Source organism: Podarcis filfolensis (genome assembly GCF_964270895.1).
Source record: "Podarcis filfolensis genome assembly, chromosome: W".
NCBI classification, from domain to species: domain Eukaryota; kingdom Metazoa; phylum Chordata; class Lepidosauria; order Squamata; family Lacertidae; genus Podarcis; species Podarcis filfolensis.
In genome coordinates, this window is record NC_139619.1 from 14,857,065 (window position 1) to 14,877,010 (window position 19,946).

Here is a 19,946-nt window from a genome sequence, read left to right on the forward strand (position 1 = left end):
CATGAAGCCTTAGAAGAGCTAGGTTTTAAGAGATCTCTTGCAGACAGTTGTCTTTACATTAGAGATTCAGACTTGCAACAGCAAGTGGCTCAAGTGTTCGTTGATGACATCTTGCTCATGGCACAGACAGGTGAACAGGTAGAGAAGTTTGCTAAGGAGCTTGGAAAGCGGTTCAAGCTAAAGCAGCTTGGAGATGTCAAGTCCTATCTAGGCGTAGAGATCACAAGAGCAAGTGATGGAAGCTTTTTGCTTTGCCAGAAAGGTAAGATTGAACAGTTGCTTGAGAAGTTCAGGATGTCTGATTGTGCAGGTGCCAGATCACCCATGGAGGCTGGATACGTGAAAGAGTGTCAGCAAGTAGAACGCGTGGTGTTCGGAAATACTTAACTCTTTCAGTCAGCTCTGGGTAGTCTGTTGTATCTGTCACAGTGGAGCAGACCAGACATAGCGTTTGCTGTCAATCTGCTCAGTAGAGAGGCTTCAAGTCCTAGTGTGCAGGCCTGGAATGGTATTAAGCGGGTGCTACGTTACCTGCAAGATACCAAAGACTTTTGCCTCAAGATGTCAGCTGAGGGTGATGTCAAGCTGACCGCCTGGGTGGATTCGGATTGGGCTAACCTTGAGGACCGCAAATCAGTGTCAGGCCTAGTGGTGAAGTTTGGGGACTCAGTGATTGGGTGGAGGTCCCGGAAGCAAAGTCTCATAGCGCTTTCACCTACTGAAGCTGAGTTCAGTGCGCTATCAGAGGTTTGCAGAGAACTGGAGTTCTATGTGTGTTTGGTCGAGGAAATCTGTGGAGAGAATTGTCTGCCCGCTGTGGTGCATGAAGACAATCAACCATGCCTCAAATTGGCTGAGACAGGGCAATTCAAGGCGAGGACCAAACATTTGGACATACGGTTCCGGAATGTAAGTCAGAGCGTTCATGAGGGGCTAGTTGCTCTAAAATACTGTCCCTCAACCAAGAACCTCGCTGATGGTTTCACAAAACCATTAACCTTCCAGAAGCACGAGGAGTTCTGTGAGGGTCTGTGTATGGGGAAAGCATTGTTGGCTATTGTCCCCAGATGCAGGACAAGAGGGGGTGTGGAGTTTGGAACTGACAGGGTTAAAACTCCGTGGTGTCCTGTATCTGGGAGGAGCTTGAAGCAGAGAAGTGAGTCACAGTGTGTGTCTGCATTCAGACTTGCTTTCGCTTCTGACTGAGACGCAGCTCAGCCTGAGAGGCTGTGTGTGTGCTTTTGGAGCACAGAGAATGTCGGAGAATTCTGATGGATATACTGCTTTGTAAATAAACGCTTCTAGAGATAAGAACCGAACTGTCTCTGGACTTGATTTATCCCTCATCTCACACGGACACAGGACCACTGCTACTCTGCTCTCCTGCCAGGTCAGCTCCCAAGCAGAGCCACGCAGGGAAGCCTGACTGGACGCAGGATTTTTTTCCGCAAATACCCTTCCCCTCAAGGTCTCCCCCGGTACGTAAAGCCCCCCCCCCTTGTAGTACAGTAGCCCTTCCTTTTCCTCAAATCCTCCGTGGTTTTCCCTTCCGTCCCGGAGTTCCCTGATTTTAGTTTGAGCGAATTCGTCGTTTCTAGTAAGCCCGGCCAGTTCTCGTTTCCCAACCAACACTCCCCCACACACCCATCGGTTCTCGGGGAACACGTGTCTGACTTCCGGCGGTCCCTCTCCTTCCATGTACTCCGGCTTTCGGGAGAGAGCATCTGCTCTTACGTTTTCCTCTCCCGGCACGTACCGGATCTCGAAGGAAAACTTGGAGAACTCCTGTGCCCATCAAATCTGTCTCAGGTTGAGTACTCGCGCAGTCCTCCAGTATTCCAAGTTCTTGTGATCTGTACACACCTGGATCTTGTGCTGCGCCCCTATTAGCAGATGTCTCCATCGTCGAAATGCTGCATAAATTGCAAGCAGTTCGCGGTCATACACCGTGTAGTTTTGCTCCGACTTGCTCAGCTTCCTCGAGAAAAAGGCGCACGGCCTCCAGCTCTGCTGGGCCCCTGGCTGCAACAGTACCGCTCCGATGGCTCGGTCTGACGCGTCGGTCTCCAGCCACATGGGCTTCTGCAGATCCACGTGCAGGAGCTGCTCTTCCGAAGTGAACACCTTCTTCAGTCTTTCAAAGGATTGCTGGGCACTTTCTGTCCAGACGAACTTCTTTTTGCTACTGAGACAATCTGTGATGGGCTCTGTCAAGTGGGCAAAGTTATTGATGAACTTCCTGTAGAAGTTGCTGAACCCTAGGAACATCTGCACGTCCTTCCGGGTTTTGGGGGCCTTCCATTCCAGCACCGCCTGCACCTTGCTGGGTGCCCATTCGGGAGTTCTAGCACCACTTCTATGGCTATAGCTGCCCTGGGAGGGTCTGGCTGGGGCACTTCTATTGGTTGCTGGCCTGGCTGCTGTGCCCGCTGATTGGCAGCCAAGCGTTGGCGTTTCCCTGTGCCTGTCCCTTTCCCCCCTCCTCCTCACAGCCAGCAGCTCCCACCATCCCTTGCCAGGCCTTTCTTTGAGGGCAGACCCTGGCAAAATGTCCTGGCTGTTGGCAGAGGAAACACTTCTTGGTGGTTTTCCAATCCTTTCCATCCCTCTTGCGACCTTCACTGGAGTTTGAAACCTCGCGCGCGCGCGCGCCATCTATTTCCATTGGCTCAGCCGGCTGGGAAGGCTGCCTCGGTATTTCAGGAATGCTGTAGTCATGGCAACGTTCCCCTCTCCCTTTGCGCTTCTCCTGAGCCCGCGCTTCCTGTCTTACTCCAATCGCAAGCACAGCCTTGGTCAGCTGATCCATCGACTGCGGGCGGGGTGCACGGGAAAGCTCGTCCTTCACAGTTGGGGACAACCCCTCCTCAAACAACATTTGAATGGGTTCAGAGTCCAGATTCCACCCTAGCCGGTGGATCAACATCGCAAAGCGCAACCAGTAGTCTCTAACTGATTGGCTCCCCTGCTTGCACCCCATCAATTCCCGTCGAGTCACATTTTGCTCCACTTCACTGGAATACATTGCATCCATCGCCTGATAGAATTTCCTAAGGTCCTTCAAGGCCGCATTTTGCGTCGCCATTAGGGGCCTGATCCATTCCCGGGCCCCATCCTGTAGATGCCTGACAATATAGGCCCCCCTTTCCCCATCATCAGCAAAGTCATTATACTGCAGTTCCAAAGCGTACTCTATTTCCGTTCGGAACGCGTTATAGTCCTGGGGCTTCCCCCCAAACTTGTGTACCCGTCCCGGTACCTTCCTTGCGACGGGGGTGGGTCTGACCTGTGCATCCTGAGTCCGCCTTTTGTCCAGCCGCGCCGTCAGGAGAGCCACATGCTGTTCCAAATCTTGGTTCCTCTCCACCAGATTTTGCACTCCAGCTGCTTGCTCTGTTGCGCCGGCTTCTCCGGTTTGGCTCATTATGCTGGCTGCCTGTCGCTGCGCACAAGCAACGTCAGAGACTGACGGATTGCTTTAATGGTTATTGTTGATATCAAGCCATATCTTCAGAGGAATTTGGCCACTCTCCAGGTGCCCGGCTTGATTCCATGTTGACCCCCCCGTCAACGACTCCCGGCAAGACAAGGCGAGGTCTTTATCGGCCGATCCTTCTTCAAACGTGAAAGAAGAACACAGCCACTCCTCCTCCCTCACTCCCTGCCATCCCCAGGGAGGGGAAAGAGACAGACAGAAATGTATTTACATGCCTTTATTTCTGTCTTTCCTCAGTGCAGAGAACAACATGTCTGCACTCTCTGATACCCAGCTGCAGAGAGAGAATAACTCCACCCATGTACTTCCAGTACAGGGTCATGTGACACTCTGAGCTAACATCCGGTGCTCAGAGCACATAATAGACTGTTCCTTGTTCCCACGGTACAGTCCCAAAACATCAACATCCTGTTTGGCTTTCCAGCCATCTGGAGCACTCAGCAGCATTGCTCCTTTTTCGTAACAACCTCCCCCAAAAGAATCAATGCGTGTTGCGGCAAGCAAAGCGTGATCCAGAGAAGAAAACAAACAGTTGTTATACACATAACACTCCCCTGTTGTTTCAGTTCCACCCTTGGAACTCCCCGCCACTGGTTTCCCCAGTGTACCTCTCTGGTTGTCTGGTTTCCAAGGAACGAGTGCATCTGCACTCCCTTGGCTAGCAACTCTCTGTTGTGTCTTTGTCTCTGACTTAGACACAGCTCCAACCTGTCCTCGGTTGTTTACAACAGCAACACATGCAACAGCTAAGTTAGCATACTCTTCTGAGTACCTTTTGGGTGGTTCACCCTTTGTGACTCTCTCAGACCTACGTATGAGGTGCTGATCCTCTCTGCTCACTGGTTCTGTCTCAGGACTCTTAGGAGAACCAGTTCCAATAGCAAACAGTGGTTCATCCTTCACCTGTGAAGGTCTATCCATTGTGTGAGATTTCCTCTCAATGACTGTGACAACAGAGCTCTCTGAGCTATCACTGTCGCTCTCAGTACCACTGTACTCTGTGAAATCATCATCATCATCTGACTCGTCCTCTGTGGGAAATGTGTGTGCTATCACTCTCTCCTTTTCAGGAGCACTCTCTAGAAAATTTGTGAGAATCACCTGACCAGATTCAGACAAAATTACTCTGTAGAGACCCTTTTCATATCCCACAAAAATGCCTCTGGCATTCTTTACTCCACCTGGAGCTTCTGTCCTCACATGAGACCCAAAAACCTTGAAATGGACAACAGAAGGTTTTCTCTGGAACAGTTTCTCAAAAGGAGAACTTCCCAACTCTTTCGACACCTTTCTCACCCATGCATGACAAAACGACATGAGTGACTCCGCCCAGAACTCATGTGGCAGATGTGAACTAAGCAATTGCGCATTCATTCCCTTTTGCAATTCTTTGTTCACTTTTACACAAACACCCCTGTTCCACGCTTCCGCTGAAACAGCAATCTTGTGTCTGATCCCCTTCTTCTGCAGGAACCTCTGGAAATCCTGTAAAAGAAAAATCTGCTTCTCATCTGTCAAAAGACAATCAATGTTAGCATGATGCATGTCTTTAACCTTGTCACAAAACTCCTGAAACCTTTCCAAGGCTTCCTGTGGCTTCTTTAACACATAAACCCAGACAAAGTTAGAGAAATGATCCACACACACAAGATAAAATCTTGCATTGCCTCTAGATGGTTCTAGAGGACCAATCACATCAGCATACACCCGCTGAAACGCTCTGTCGACCCTGGCCGCCTTCTTGGCGCTTGTTTTGGTCACACCTGCAAGAGAAATTTTGTTAGACTCAGAATTACATTCCATGTAATCACTTTGGTCAAAAGTCAACAAATACAGTCCACCTTTCTGTCTGGCAGAAAGATATAACTCTCCATCTTTGAAGATCTTGCAGCTCTTATCATCATAGGACAGTCTCAGTCCTTTCTTTGCAATCTGCGAAACACTCAGCAGATTGAACTTCAGTTCAGGAACCAAGTAAACATTGTTTATTGTCAAGTTCAGACTCTTAAGATACACAGATCCAACCCCGGTCGCCTCCAGCTTCTGACCGTTGGCTTGTTCCACAGCGAAGCTTTGCTTCTTAAACGTCGAAAAGAGTCCTCTGTGCGGGGACATATGAAAATTACAGCCCGTATCAATTACAAAAGAGTGTCCAACATCTGGCGTGGTTCCTTTCGCCATCAGGGCCTTTGCAGGTTTCACCGAAGACTTGGTATGACCTTTGCCTGCTGCCTCAGGCTTTGCTGAGCGGCCCTTCGCTCCTTTCGGCTGGCGTGGCTTCTTGCAGTTCCGCTGAAGATGCCCAGTCTGTCCGCAATTGTAGCATCGGACAACGTTCAAAGCTACAGCATCCTCTCCAGTAGCAACATCAGTGGGGGAATTAGAACTCCGTTCTTCCCTCCCCCTGTCCTTCACCTCCAGTGCAGCAAGCCTGTCGTGTTCATTCAAAACAACGGCACACACCCTTTCCGCGGTCAAATCGTTCGCGGGGAGGGAACCCAGCTGACTGGCAACGGTTTTGTAAGTCCGATTTAAGCTGTTAATCATCATGAAGCAAAACACTTCCTCCTGCAGACGGAAATTGCGTTCCACCATCTGTTGGCGCAGATATTTCATTTCCGTCAGGTGCGCTTGAACATCTCCATCAGGCGCAAGCCTCAGATTGGTCAGCTTCTCAAAATACAACAACGCTGAAGAGCCAGCATCTCTCTGGTGTGTTCTACGCAGCGTTTCCCAAATCTCACGCGCATATTCCAAATCCTGAATATGCACAAGTTGATCATCCGAGACACACAGAATTATAGCCGTCCTGGCCTTCACATTCTGTGATTCCCAACCTCTGGTTGGTGCTTGAGGGATGGGGTTCTCAACCACCCCAAAAATCCTCTGATTCTGCAGCAGGGCCTTCATCTTTACAGACCAAGATGAATAATTGTCATTAGTCAGGGGAGGCGGGTAAGGCAAGGCTCCCCCCTTCTTGGGATCCATTTTGAATCCAAGTCTCAGCTCTTCACCCTCGAGCTAGTAAAATCCCAAAAGCTCCTTTTGAGCTGTCTTTCTGCCTCTCTCTCAGGCAGGCAATTCTCAAAGCTGTCTCAAAGTCAAAACAACTTTCGCTTTCCCGGCTCTGACTGAGCCAGCCCCAGGTGTCAGTAGTTTTCCACTGTCCGACTGTCGTTGCTTAGCAACCTTCCCCGGGACGGGAATCCTTATCTCACCACAGGAATTTCTGGTATGCATGCCTTTCTTCTCAGAGCTGTTTTTTTTTTTTTCAAACGCAGCTCTCGTGAACCAGAGAATAAATCAATCTGCATTCACACTTTTAGCCCGATATTCAGCATACCTTTTTGGAGCTCCGTTGCTTGGAAAACACCCCCTCTTGGGGCCAGCCGTCTGTTCAGCTTCTGGCTGCAATTTCAGACGTTATCTTCTTTCCTTGGTGCAGAGGATGGCACACGATTCATCAACCTCTCACCTCTCATGCTGATTCCCATGGATCAGATAACCAGCAGCGAATGCTACCATATGTTGATATCAAGCCATATCTTCAGAGGAATTTGGCCACTCTCCAGGTGCCCGGCTTGATTCCATGTTGACCCCCCCGTCAACGACTCCCGGCAAGACAAGGCGAGGTCTTTATCGGCCGATCCTTCTTCAAACGTGAAAGAAGAACACAGCCACTCCTCCTCCCTCACTCCCTGCCATCCCCAGGGAGGGGAAAGAGACAGACAGAAATGTATTTACATGCCTTTATTTCTGTCTTTCCTCAGTGCAGAGAACAACATGTCTGCACTCTCTGATACCCAGCTGCAGAGAGAGAATAACTCCACCCATGTACTTCCAGTACAGGGTCATGTGACACTCTGAGCTAACATCCGGTGCTCAGAGCACATAATAGACTGTTCCTTGTTCCCACGGTACAGTCCCAAAACATCAACATCCTGTTTGGCTTTCCAGCCATCTGGAGCACTCAGCAGCATTGCTCCTTTTTCGTAACAGTTATAGGGGTTGCTCGTGCGTAAGTTGCCACCACTCCTGGCTAGGTTGCCTGGTTAAACCTTTTCTGTCTGGATAGCCCTTCACTTCGTGGCTGTTTCAGTCGCTAGCAGAATCCGTCAGTGGGCGTTTCTTGAACCTCTTCCAGCACAAAAGTTCTTTGACGCCAAGTCTCCGCCTACTCTCCCTGCGCGGAAGTCTTCTGCGCAGGGTGGGTGTGGGTAGCGGAGGACCCGTGCTCTCCCCGCTGGTCTCCGGCGAGGAGTCCTGGAGCCCCCTCACCGATTCCCCCATCTGCCCCCCTTTATCCCTGGTGTTACGCTGATTTCCTTCCCCAGCCGATGAGCTGTCTCTCTCCCTGCTGGGCCCTTCTCCAGCATCGCTTGGGAGCCTTGCCTCCGCCTCTGGCTCCGATGGCAGTTCCCTGACAACAAGTCTTTAGAAATCTTTATATTTACTCCTTTAATCAAATCCTCCAAAATTTGTTTTAAGCCTTTGGCTTAGTAGCAGAAGTAACAGTTCCAAATATTTTTTGAGCTCTGGCAGCTGTAGTTACTTTGTATTTTTTCAAAGCGGTAAACGAAACTTGAAAGTATCCAATCCCTTTGTTACATCACAATGGAGTCTAGCTTTCCCTCACCCCGGGAGGTCCGCTTCCACAAAGAAGATATAACAGTTCAAACAGATCCCCAATTCTTCTGCAGGGAAGTTTACTTTTTGTCCCCCCCCCGCTAGAAAGGGGGTGCAGGAAACACTTGAAAGTTTCTAAAAGAATGAAGTTAAAGTTGTGGCTTTTCGTAACGTTAGCTGCTTTCACTTTTCTTCAGTGGAAGGGACCGACCTCCGTTTTTAAATCCCTTTCCTTCCCAATTTGTAGTTCCAAATTAGATCGCTTTACTCAGGGTTTTCAGAAGAATTAAGTCCACATTTCTTTTTCTTTTTTTTCCTTGGAGGAATTGGCCACTCACGATCGCCAGACTCAGAGCTTCGCACTTTGAAGAAAGCGAGTTGATTCGCTTGTGCCAACGCCTCCAACCCCGCTCACACTCGGCACTCTTTTTCAGAGCTTACCGGGGAGCATGGGAGTCGTTCCTGGCACTTGCAGGAACTCCAGATCCTCAGAACGCTCGATCTGAGGGTTTTTCAGGGCGCCGCTGCGCTCTAGTGGCTCTCCACTGTCTTCAAAGCACCGGTGCCCTTTCTGCGAAAGAACTCCTGTCCACCATATTGGGCGAGCCAACCCGGAAGTTCAATTTTTGAGACGAGTTTTACGTAGGAATTGGAGTGCCAGGTGGATAGGAAGTCTTCATTGGTGGGCATATTTGACACCAATAGCTCTTTGTCGAGGTACCGTGCCTACGGGATGTAAGGGGTCTTGGCGGTATAGATAGGTGAGGTTTGTAGCTAGTCCTCCACACCTTTGTGGGCCAGTAGTGTCCCACTCTGCGGGTGCAGGGCCAGTAGTGGAGTGATACCAGCCTTCTAGGTAGGCTTTGCCTTCCCATGTAGAGGCTAGACCAATGTCCCATACGCAGCAGAATCTCCATAGGCAGACTCCTTGGAGGGTAGTAGGACGGGGTGTAGAGTCGACACGTTGGCAATAAAATCCATGGATTAGGCGGTCTGTTGGGTGATTGCAGTCTGTATAAACTGACTCCCCTCCTCCATTGTCCAATAATGTCCATGTGGAGTTTGGAGTTTACAGGGTTAAAACTCCTTGGTGTCCTGTATCTGGGGAGGGGCCTGACGCAGGGCCATACGTCAGACGCTTTGTCTGTCTTTGTCTGTGAGAGTTGGTTTCACTTTAGACTGAGAGACGCTGCAGAGAGACTGCGTGTGCTTTTTAGCACCGGAGAAATGCCGGAGGTTTCTGATGGATTTATTGCTTGTAAATAAACATTTTTAGAGATAGCAACGAACTGTCTCTGGACTTGATTTATCCCTCTAACTCACACGGACGGCAGGACCGCTGCGACTCTATTTTCTGCCCAGGTCAGCAGAGCTGCGCAGCGGAAGCGCTGACCGGATGGCAGGATTTAATCAGCAAAGGTTATGGGTCTCCCATGTTTCCTGCCAAGTGTGAGGAGGGAAGAAGACTGCCAGCTTTAAGCTGCTTTGAGCTCCTGCCAGAAGGGCAGTGGGAGATGCTGGTGGAGAGCGAAGCCAAGAGAAGGCTGCTGCTTTGAAGGATCGGCTAGCTGGCAACGCGTGAGTACACTTAAGCCCCGGGGGAGGAAGATGGCTGCTGCTCAGCCACAGCCAGACCAGAGGGGGCTAGAAGATGCCCAGAGAGAGTTGTGAGCCCAGAGGGGGCTGGGACTGTTCCGGGAAGCTGTTTCTATGCTTCGACACGTCTGTGTGATGGACTGTGTGCTGGAGAGAGGCTGAGAGCTGGGAAGAGGAGGAAGGCAGTGACAAGCTGTTCCTCAGGAAGCTATGCACCCAGGAGTGGGGGTGCAGGCCGTTCCAAGAGCTCTGGGAAAGCCAAAGTCTCCGAAAGTTGCTTGTGCTCTGAGGCGAAGTCCAACAGCGAAGGGCATTGTTCCGCAGAGGCTCTGGAATGCAAGGTCAGACACCTGCTAGGAAGGCAGATAAGCGACGGTTCTCAGACAGCGAAGCGTGAGAACACCCGCAGAGGCCTTGCAGCAACCATGGCCAGAAATCTGCCAGAAATTGGAACATGTGTCTGAATGAAGCCTTAGAAGAGCTAGGTTTCAGGAGAAGTGTTGCTGACAGCTGTCTCTACCTTAAAGGTTCAGGTGAGACCCAGCAAGCTGCTCAGATTTTTGTCGATGATATTTTATACATAGCACAGACAGGTAAACAAGTGGAGAAGTTTGATAGGGAGCTTGGAAAGCGGTTCAAGCTCAAGCAGCTCGGAGATGTCAAATCGTATTTAGGCGTAGGGATAACCAGAACGAAAGATGGAAGCTTCTTGCTCAGCCAGAAAGGTAAGATTGAGCAGTTGCTTGAGAAGTTCAGAATGTCTGAGTGTGCAGGTGTCAAAACTCCCATGGAAGCTGGATACGTGAAAGAATGTCAGCAAGTAGAACGCGCTGTGTTCGAAAATGCTGAACTCTTTCAATCAGCTCTGGGTAATCTACTGTATCTGTCACAGTGGAGCAGACCAGATATAGCATTCGCTATCAATCTGCTCAGTAGAGAGGCTTCAAGTCCAAGTGTACAGGCCTGGAATGGTATTAAACGGGTGCTGCGTTACCTGCAAGATACCAAAGACTTTTGCCTCAAGATGTCAGCTGAGGGTGGTGTCAAGCTTACCGCCTGGGTGGATTCGGATTGGGCTAACCTTGAGGACCGCAAATCAGTGTCAGGCCTAGTGGTGAAGTTTGGGAACTCAGTAGTTGGGTGGAGATCCCAAAAGCAAAGTCTCATAGCGCTTTCGTCTACTGAAGCTGAGTTCAGTGCGCTATCTGAGGTTTGCAGAGAACTGGAGTTCTATGCGTGTTTGGTCCAAGAACTATGTGGAGAGCATTGTCTGCCCATCGTGGTGCATGAAGACAATCAGCCGTGCCTCAAATTGGCTGAGACGGGGCAATTCAAGGCCAGGACCAAACATCTGGACACATGTTTTCAGAATGTGTGTCAGAGCGTTCGTGAGGGGCTAGTTGCTCTGAAATACTGTCCCTCAACCAAGAACCTCGCTGATGGTTTCATGAAACCGTTAACCTTCCAGAAGCATGAGGAGTTTTGTGAAGGTCTGTGTTTGGGGTGAGCATTGTTGCTTGTTTCCCCCAGATGCAGGACAAGAGGGGGTGTGGAGTTTGGAGTTTACAGGGTTAAAACTCCTTGGTGTCCTGTATCTGGGGAGGGGCCTGACGCAGGGCCATACGTCAGACGCTTTGTCTGTCTTTGTCTGTGAGAGTTGGTTTCACTTTAGACTGAGAGATGCTGCAGAGAGACTGCATGTGCTTTTTAGCACCGGAGAAATGCCGGAGGTTTCTGATGGATTTATTGCTTGTAAATAAACATTTTTTAGAGATAGCAACGAACTGTCTCTGGACTTGATTTATCCCTCTAACTCACACGGACGGCAGGACCGCTGCGACTCTGTATTTTCTGCCCAGGTCAGCAGAGCTGCGCAGCGGAAGCGCTGACTGGATGGCAGGATTTAATCAGCAAAGTCCAGTTAATTGGTTGGAGGGCTTCGCCATCAGAAAAAAGTGTGTAGGAGCCATTCAAGCAGCGGGCTCGATTCCAAGCGTTATCGTGGGTGAGGACAATTTCCCTAGGAGGGTATAAGTTGGTGAGCGGATGAATAGTTCCCAAGTCTGGTGGGCTGCGAGGGTTGGTAAGACAGAATAATGAAGGAGAACTCAGGTCTCTGGTAAGCAAAAGTCAAAGTCACCCAGGCAGTCTAACGACCCTTTCTTCACCATGTCCACAATTCCAAAATCTAGGTGTCCTTGTTCAACTTGTAATCCTGGGCACGAGAGGTGTTGGGGTTGTGTGGATATGGCAGTCTTGGAGTTGGGAAGAAGGGTACTGAAAATGTAGGATATGAGGAGAAAGGACAAGGGGAGAAATGGGCTGGTGTCGGTAGGATTCATAATTGTTGTAAGGTGTGAAAGTGGTGAGGTGTCAGATGCAAGCTGTCAAAGTGGCAAGCTGTCAAAGTGGCAAGCTGTCAGACGCAAGCTGTCAAACGGGAGCTGTCAAGGCGGCAAGCTGTCAAAGCGGCAAGCTGTGAGACATGAGCTGTCAAAGTGGCAAACTGTCAGATGGGAGCTGTCAAAGCGGCATTGTTTTGTGCAGTCGGAGGCGAATTGGGGGTCTCCCTTGATCGTCTGCTGTGGGAAGTATTTCGGATGTCCAATGAGTCGTCGCTGTAGGTGGAACTGGTCCGGTCTGTTGGGCTCGATTTGTGCCCCAAACTGGTTCGGTCTGTTGGGGGTCCTCGGAGTCGCTGTCATTGTCCCTGGGTTGCGGTGGGGTGGTGTAGGTCGTAGGGATGTCGTCCCGGTCTGTGACGTCAGTGGGTGGAAGGGCAGCTTTACAGTGTGTATGGTGAAACCAAGATGACTTTTCCGCTACCTTAAGAGAAGTGGGGGTAGTCAGTAATACCTGATAGGGTCCCTCCCAGGTGGGCTCCAACGGCACCTTGTGGTAGGTCTTCGTCAGTACCCAGTCGCCTGGCCAGAAAGAGTGGATATTCTCATCCAGGGGTATATTTTGACTCCCAGCTGCATACCTGTGAAGAGTAATCAATTGCTTCTGGAGCTGGATTACATATTGGGTTAGTTCTAATTCGCCCACCTCTAGTTCAGAAGGGGGAAATTGGGTGTTGTACACAGGAGAAGGTCTCCCAAAGAATAACTCATACGGAGAAAGGTTCAGGTTGCCCCTGGGGTGTCCTCTTATGTTATGTAGTACCAAAGGGAGGGCACTGATCCACTTCAATCCGGCGGTTTTGCAAAGTTTCCCTAATTGTGACTTGAGTTGCTGGTTCATCCTTTCAACCTGACCGGAGGATGGGGGGTGATAGGGGGTGTGCAGTTTCCATTTAATTCCCGATGCTTTAGCTATTTGTTGAACCACATCCGATGTAAAATGAGATCCTCTGTCACTGTCTATGTGCCTTGGGACCCCAAAGCGTGGTATGATTTCATGTAACAAGGCTTTTGACACTACCTGCACTGTGGCCCGGCGGGCGGGGAAGCACTCAATCCAGCCTGACAGCTGATCAATGAAGACAAGGGCATATCTGTAGCCCTGGCAAGGGGGTAAGTCTATGAAGTCTACTTGCAGGCTTTCAAACAGAACGAAAGCCCACGGTCTGGCTCCTGGCAGGCTCCTAGCAGTGTGTTTTGGGTTGAAGGTCTGACAGGTATGGCAATTTTTAACTGCAGCCTTTGCAGTGAGGGCTAGTCCCGGTGCATACCAGCGACATTGAATGCTATCCACAAGTGTGTCCCTTCCCCAATGAGTACATTGATGTAATATTCTCAGATGCCTTGGTACCCAGAGTCTTGGCATCAAGAGTCTTTTATCGGGGAGGTACTAAATGCCATCTTTCAAGGAAGCCCCCTGTTCCCTCCATCCCTCCAGTTCTTCTGGGGTCGCTGTTTTATACATCTGTTCGAAATCAACATCCGAAGGTATTTGTGCTCCCTGGAATTCGTTGTCTGGTAGTAGGGGCTGTAGAGCTGCTTCCTGTGCCGTGTGATCAGCACAGCGGTTTCCGACAGAGATCGGATCCTTTCCTTTGGTGTGGGCTTTACAGTGCACCACCGCTATAGCTTCGGGAAGGTGTATAGAGTTCATCAGCCGCTCGACTAAAGCTGCATGGGCAATGTGTGTACCTGCAGCTGTTAAGAAACCCCTCTGGAGCCAAATTTGACCTGTAGCATGCACCAGTCCAAAACAATATCTCGAGTCTATGTAGATCGTTATTCTTTGTCCCACCCCCAGTTCACAGGCTTTGATTAGGGCAATTAATTCTGCTGCCTGTGCACTATATTTGGCATGAATGGGGCGTGCTTCTAGAATGTCCATGTCAGTTACCACTGCATAACCACTTTTACGTTTTCCTCCCACTACTTTGGAGCTCCCATCCGTATATATGATGAAGTCCGGATCTTCCAAGGGAAGGTAGTCCAGGTCCTCTCATGGTTTTTCAGCATGGTGAAATACTTGGGAGCAATCATGGTGTGGCGACCTGTCGTCAGGCAGGGGTAGGAGAGTTGCTGGGTTAAGGGAATTTACCCTTTTGATCGTTACGTTCAAGGGGCTGAGGAGGATAGCTTCATACCTATTTAGTCTCTGTATGGTGAAACGTTGGCACCCCCGTAGGTTAAGGAGGGTGGCCACAGTGTGGGGAACGTTTATGGTCAGCTCGTGTCCTAATACAGTTTCTTGTGCCTTCTCTAGAAATAGTGCAGCTGCTGCTACTGCTCTGAGGCACCCCACACTCCCCATTGCAGTGGTATCTAACTAGAGGCTGTAATAGGCAACTGGTCTGTTTCTTCCTTGGAATGGGTGTGTGAGGACACCTGAGGCCACCCCTTTATTTTCATGTACGAACAAGGAGAAGTGCAACCGATAATCAGGGAGTCCGAGGGCAGGGGAGGATCTTAACTCCCGTTGATGGATTCAAAGGATTCAAGCGCCTCTGCAGACCACTCAAGTTGCTCTGGGGTGCTGTCATGAGTCATAGCGGTGAGGGGACGGGTGAATTCTCCGTATCGGGGAATCCAGGCATGGCAGAGCCCACTCATTCCAATGAAGCCTCTAAGTTGTCTTTTTGTCTTGGGGAGGGGTAATTTTGTTATGGCCTCTATCCTGTCTGTTGTTAAAGCACGGGTTCCTTCTCCTAGGATGTGGCCAAGGTATTTTACTTCCTTTTGGCAAGACTGTATTTTCTTTGGGGATACTTTGTGTCCTTTATACGCTAATGTTGTGAGAAGAGCTATGGTGTCCAGTTTACAAGATTCTAAGTCCCGCCCACATACTAAGATGTCATGAACGTAAAGGATAAGGGCAGAGCCTTTTGGAAGGGTGACGTCTAGTAGATCTTGATATAGTATGGCGGAAAAGATTGCTGGAGATTCCACGTAGCCCTGGGGCAGCCGCGTCCATGTTAATTGTCCAGTTTGCCAGGTGAAGGCAAAAAGGAATTGACTCTTCATCCACTGGGATGCTGAAAAATGTGGAGCACAAGTCTATGACTGAGTAAACTACAGTTCCCTCTGGGATTGAGCTCAGGAGGTGATGAGGATTAGCCACCACAGCGTGGCGGGGAATGACAAAGGAGTTCACGAGTCTCAGGTCCTGAACCAAGCGCCATTTTACAGGGTTTGTATGGGGCTTGCGGACAGGGAGCAGGGGGGTGTTACAAGGAGATGCACAGGGAACTAGAACTCCAATTTTTAAGAAGTCTTCAATCATCAGAGTGAGACCCTCTATTGCTTCCTTTGGTAGTGGGTATTGTTTGGTGCAGGGAGAAGGCAGATCTTTTCTGTAGTTCACATTTACTGGGGTGGCGGACTTCAGGAGTCCAACCAATGTGGATTCAGTTCCCCACAGCCGGTGGGGGGACCCCGTTTAGGAGCTCGGAGGGAAGATCCAGGTCTCTATTATTAGTCTCCTGTAAGATTCCTTGGAAGTTGAAGATAGATTCATTGGGCATATGCAGGTAAATTTCTTCCTGCCCACATTGGATGGTGGCATTTAGTTTACATAGCAGATCCCTCCCCAAGTGGTTGACAGGGCTAGAAGTTAATAAGAAAGTGTGTGTCAGGGACTCAGGAGCAGGAGCACTGGGGAGAGAGGAAATGGAGAGCGAAGGGGAAGAATCCGAGGGCAGCGTAGGGGAGTATGACAGTGGCCCGAGAGATTCCATGAGCTTCTCCAGCGAATCAGAAGATTCCCAGAAGGGGGCGCCGATGGTCAGGGCAAGGGGGGTCCCAGGGCTGACGCACCAGAAACAAGGAGCCAGAGGGGAACCCCAAAGCAGCAGTGGGGGATTGGGACCAGTTTCCCCACCAGAGCGTAGTGGGGGGGAAGAGTCACATGTGTCAGGGCCAGCGTCTCCTCCAGCGGGGAGAGAGAGTGAGTCAGGGCTGACCACGCCTCCAACGGAGGGGAGGTCAGTTGCAGCTAGCCCCCCCAGAGGGGGAAGCAGTGACAGCAGCAGCAGTGAAACGGTCAGGAGAAAAGTTACCGGCTGGGCGCACGCGCCAAGTTCAAATGTACAGGCGTGGGGAACAGCAGGAGACCCGGATGGGGAACCAGCTCCTAAAGCCCGCCGGAGGGAGGGGGAAGGCTCAGGGGACTCAGCGTCAGAAGAGTCTAGAAAGGGCGAGACCCCAACGGCCAGGCGGAACCAGAGGCGGAAGGAACAGAGGAAGAGGTGGAGTAAGGCTAGAGTCTTAAATTGGTGTCTGGGGGGAGGAGACTCAGACGGAGCATCAGCGGTCTGACAGTTGAGACGTAGAGCTGCGCGCTGCGGCTCTGGAAGTGAAACTGAACTTCAATAAAGACTTTTGTACTTAACAACAAAGCAGCGTTGGTCCTTTGTGAGCTGGGACCTTGGGCAGCTCTGACAGTGTGCTTAACAGACAAAGGTTCAACTGACACCTTGGCAGCCTTGGAAAGAGGGCAAACTCTAGGAATCCCGTCCAGTCCCATTACAGTCCTAGTTTCTTCTCCAGGGGTCAAGTGACTATTTGTGAGAGTAGAATAGTGTCTAGCAGGCAGTCGTAAGATTGTCTGTCTATCTGCATGGTGCAGATAGGATCAGAAGATGATAGTTGTAGAATTGGACAGAGGAAAGGAAAAGAGGCGGGATCTGCTTCTAGTTGTCAATAGTCATCGAATTCTTCCATTACCATCTCATTGGAAGGGTTTGCAGAGCGGTTTGGATGGTTGAAAGGTTTGTTGTTATTGAGGAGATTCCTAGGTCATGGTAAAGGAGGAGACGGTGCCCTTTGGGTCTGCATTTGGGAGGATCCATAGTCAGGAGTTGATTCCCTGAACCTGGTGTTGGCTGGTTCCCTGTATTCCGGCCTCAGTGTCCTTGGCTCTCTATAGTCTGATTTCCTGGATCCGGACTCCTGGTGGCCGGTTAATAATGGGCAGTATCTTTTGATGTATCCTACTTCATCGCATTTGAAACAGACGGGCCTCTCTGGTTGCTCGTGTCCCCTTCCTTTCTGCTTTTCCCTGGGAGGGGGAACCCCGGTTGTGTAGGCTAGCACTCGTGGGGATTCTTCTTTCTGGTCCTTCCTTTTTCGTTTATCCCTTGAATTAAAGACTGACTTGGCAATGGAGAGGATCTCATCTATCGTTTTCCCATCATAGCCGAGGTGTGCGTTTAACGCCTTTCGTATATCAGCCATGGCTTGGTCTTTAAAGAATCCCTTAACAATAACCTCATGTTCTTGGAATAACAGGTTTGGAATTGCCCAAGAAAGATGTTAAACTGTTTTTGTATGCTACAACTGCAGCAAGAATTTTGTTAGCTAAGAATTGGAAAACACAAGAAGTCCCAACAGTGGAGGAATGGCAGATGAAGATGATGGACTTTTCGGAGCTAGCCGACCTGACTGGAAGAGTCCGCGAACAGAAGGAGGAGGAGTATCAGGAGGAATGGATGAAATTTAAAGACTATTTAGTTAAATATGTTAAGATAATTTAATTGGAAAAGCTTGCAAATACCAGATAGGCTTAGGATTTAAATATGTAATGTTAGAGATTAATATGTTTAAAGTTAAAATAGAAAGAAAGAAAGATGTTAAGTGATTAAGTTAATTTCATGAGAAAATTGGTTTTTGAAAACTGTTATAATGATACACACTGAAATTCAACTAGGGGGATTCGAGGAAGTCACTTAACAATGTTACTAAGATTGGTTTAAATACAGTTGAGATTTATGTTTGTTTGTTTGTTTAAATTTTTTTGGAAAATCAATAAAAAAAATTGGGGGAAAAATAACCTCATGCTGCGGGCTTTCAGGGTCGATCCCACCCCATGTTTTGATTGCAGACACCAATTGGGTATAATAATCGGAAGGGTGTTTGTTCATCAGGTCCTTGTAGGACGGCTTGGACTTTAGTCCAGTTCACTGTTCGCTATCCTGCAGTTTACAAGCCATCTAGGATAGCTTTCTTAAATATCTTCAAACCCCATGTACCCCCGGTTGTGTTATAATCCCAGGCGGGGTCGTTGAGGAGGGTCTGGGCTGTCAGTGGGGGAATATCAGCAGGTTTGACTGCTTGATAGTTAGGTCTGATGAGGCTTCCCCTGCTTTCGCTAATATCTTTCTCTTCTCAGCTTCATTAAAAAGGGCTCCTAACAACATGTGCACGTCAGCCCACGTTGGGTTGTGAGTGGAGAAGATAGTGGCTACTTGTCGATGGCATTTATCGGGGTCATCTCGGAGGGAGGGCATTTTATCTGACCAGTTCATTAAATCAGAGGTGAGGAAAGGCTGGTGGGTGAAAACCATGCGAGGCGGATCTCCTGCTCTTGCCGGGGGTATGGGGGTATGGGCAGCGCTCTGAGGGGAAATACATTCTCTACTTCTCCATTGACTAGGTTATTCCTGTTACAAGTTCGTTTAGATATCGGTTCTTCTCCCTCCTCTTCCAAAGGGGGGCCCCCAGGTAGAGCATTGGGGTTGGGGTCAGCTTGTGTCCCCCCCCCCCCGCATTCTGGAGAAGGTTATTTTGTGCTGGGAGCTGTAGGTTCTGGGACAAATAGGGGGCGGGATTCCCTGGGCTGTCCACGCCTCCTGCCCCGGCTCCGGCTCCTAGCCTGGGTGGCGGGGGTCCCATTGGTTCAGGGTAAGAAAAGGGGATGAGGGATCTTTCTAGTTGTTCCTCTTGCATCCTGATTTCATCATAAGGAGGGGGTCTGACGGTCTCCAGTACAGCCATCTGCCGAACAATCTGTGCTTATTTGCATTTAAAGAGTTCGCGGGCTTCCACAAAGGCATTCAGGTAGTAGAGCTGTCGAGGCTTTTCATCAGCTAAGTAGGATCTAAGTGCTTGCATCTTTGTAACATTAAAGGCGCCTTGAAGTGGCCATTGAGACCCTGCCTCTAGGTGATGGGTAAAAGCCACCCATGAAAAGTTACAAAGGTCTCTCAATTTGGACTTGGAAAGACCCTTTCGCCCCTTTAAATCTTTCCAGTTGGAGATGACAAACTGGAGAGGTGTATCAGAATCCTATCTGGTGCAAAAAGGCTTCATGGAAGCTTTGTTTTGCCAGGAGGAGTCCAGCTATGGTGTTTCCCTTTTATACCGGGGGGGGGGGGGTTGCTCAAGAGCAGGCTACATGAAGAAATGAGCAAACAGAAATACAGGAGAGACGGGGGGGGGAGAGAAAAGAATATCCTATCAGTATTATTCAACCTAACACTCGGGTGCCTCTCTGGTCCTCTCTGGCCTCAGTCCAACGGATCGGACTGGACAAGCAGGTAGAAATCTAAACCTGAGGAGTCCTGCCTACAACTAAAACCACAGGCAGCTGACCTGGAAACCACGGGTCTCTTAACCCAGAAAAAAACCACGGATCCAGAATTCACTTAGCGCTGTTCACAAAACTAATCCTAGTGCGGGCCCCCGTTCTTCCGTGAACCTCCCATTTTATCATCCACGACAGCCTCCTGCCTGACCTCAAATCTAGGTTCGGGATTCCCTACTGGACGGTTGCGCAGTGCAATGCCAGATTGAGACCTGAGAAAACAAAAGTTTGGAAGGGAACAAACGACCTTGCGTTCTCACGTACACGAGTCATCCCCAACAAGGATCTTTGTGCCAGAGATGCGGCTTCGTTTGATAGGAGATAGAAAGAAGTGTATAGGTAAAGCCCCTTCCACATTTTCTGGCTGTACTCCGAGGGATCGAGTCGAAGGTATTGTTCAGAAAATTAGTGAAAGTGTCCCACGACCCTCTCTGGCCACACTCCGAGGGATCGGGTCGGGGAGAGAAGG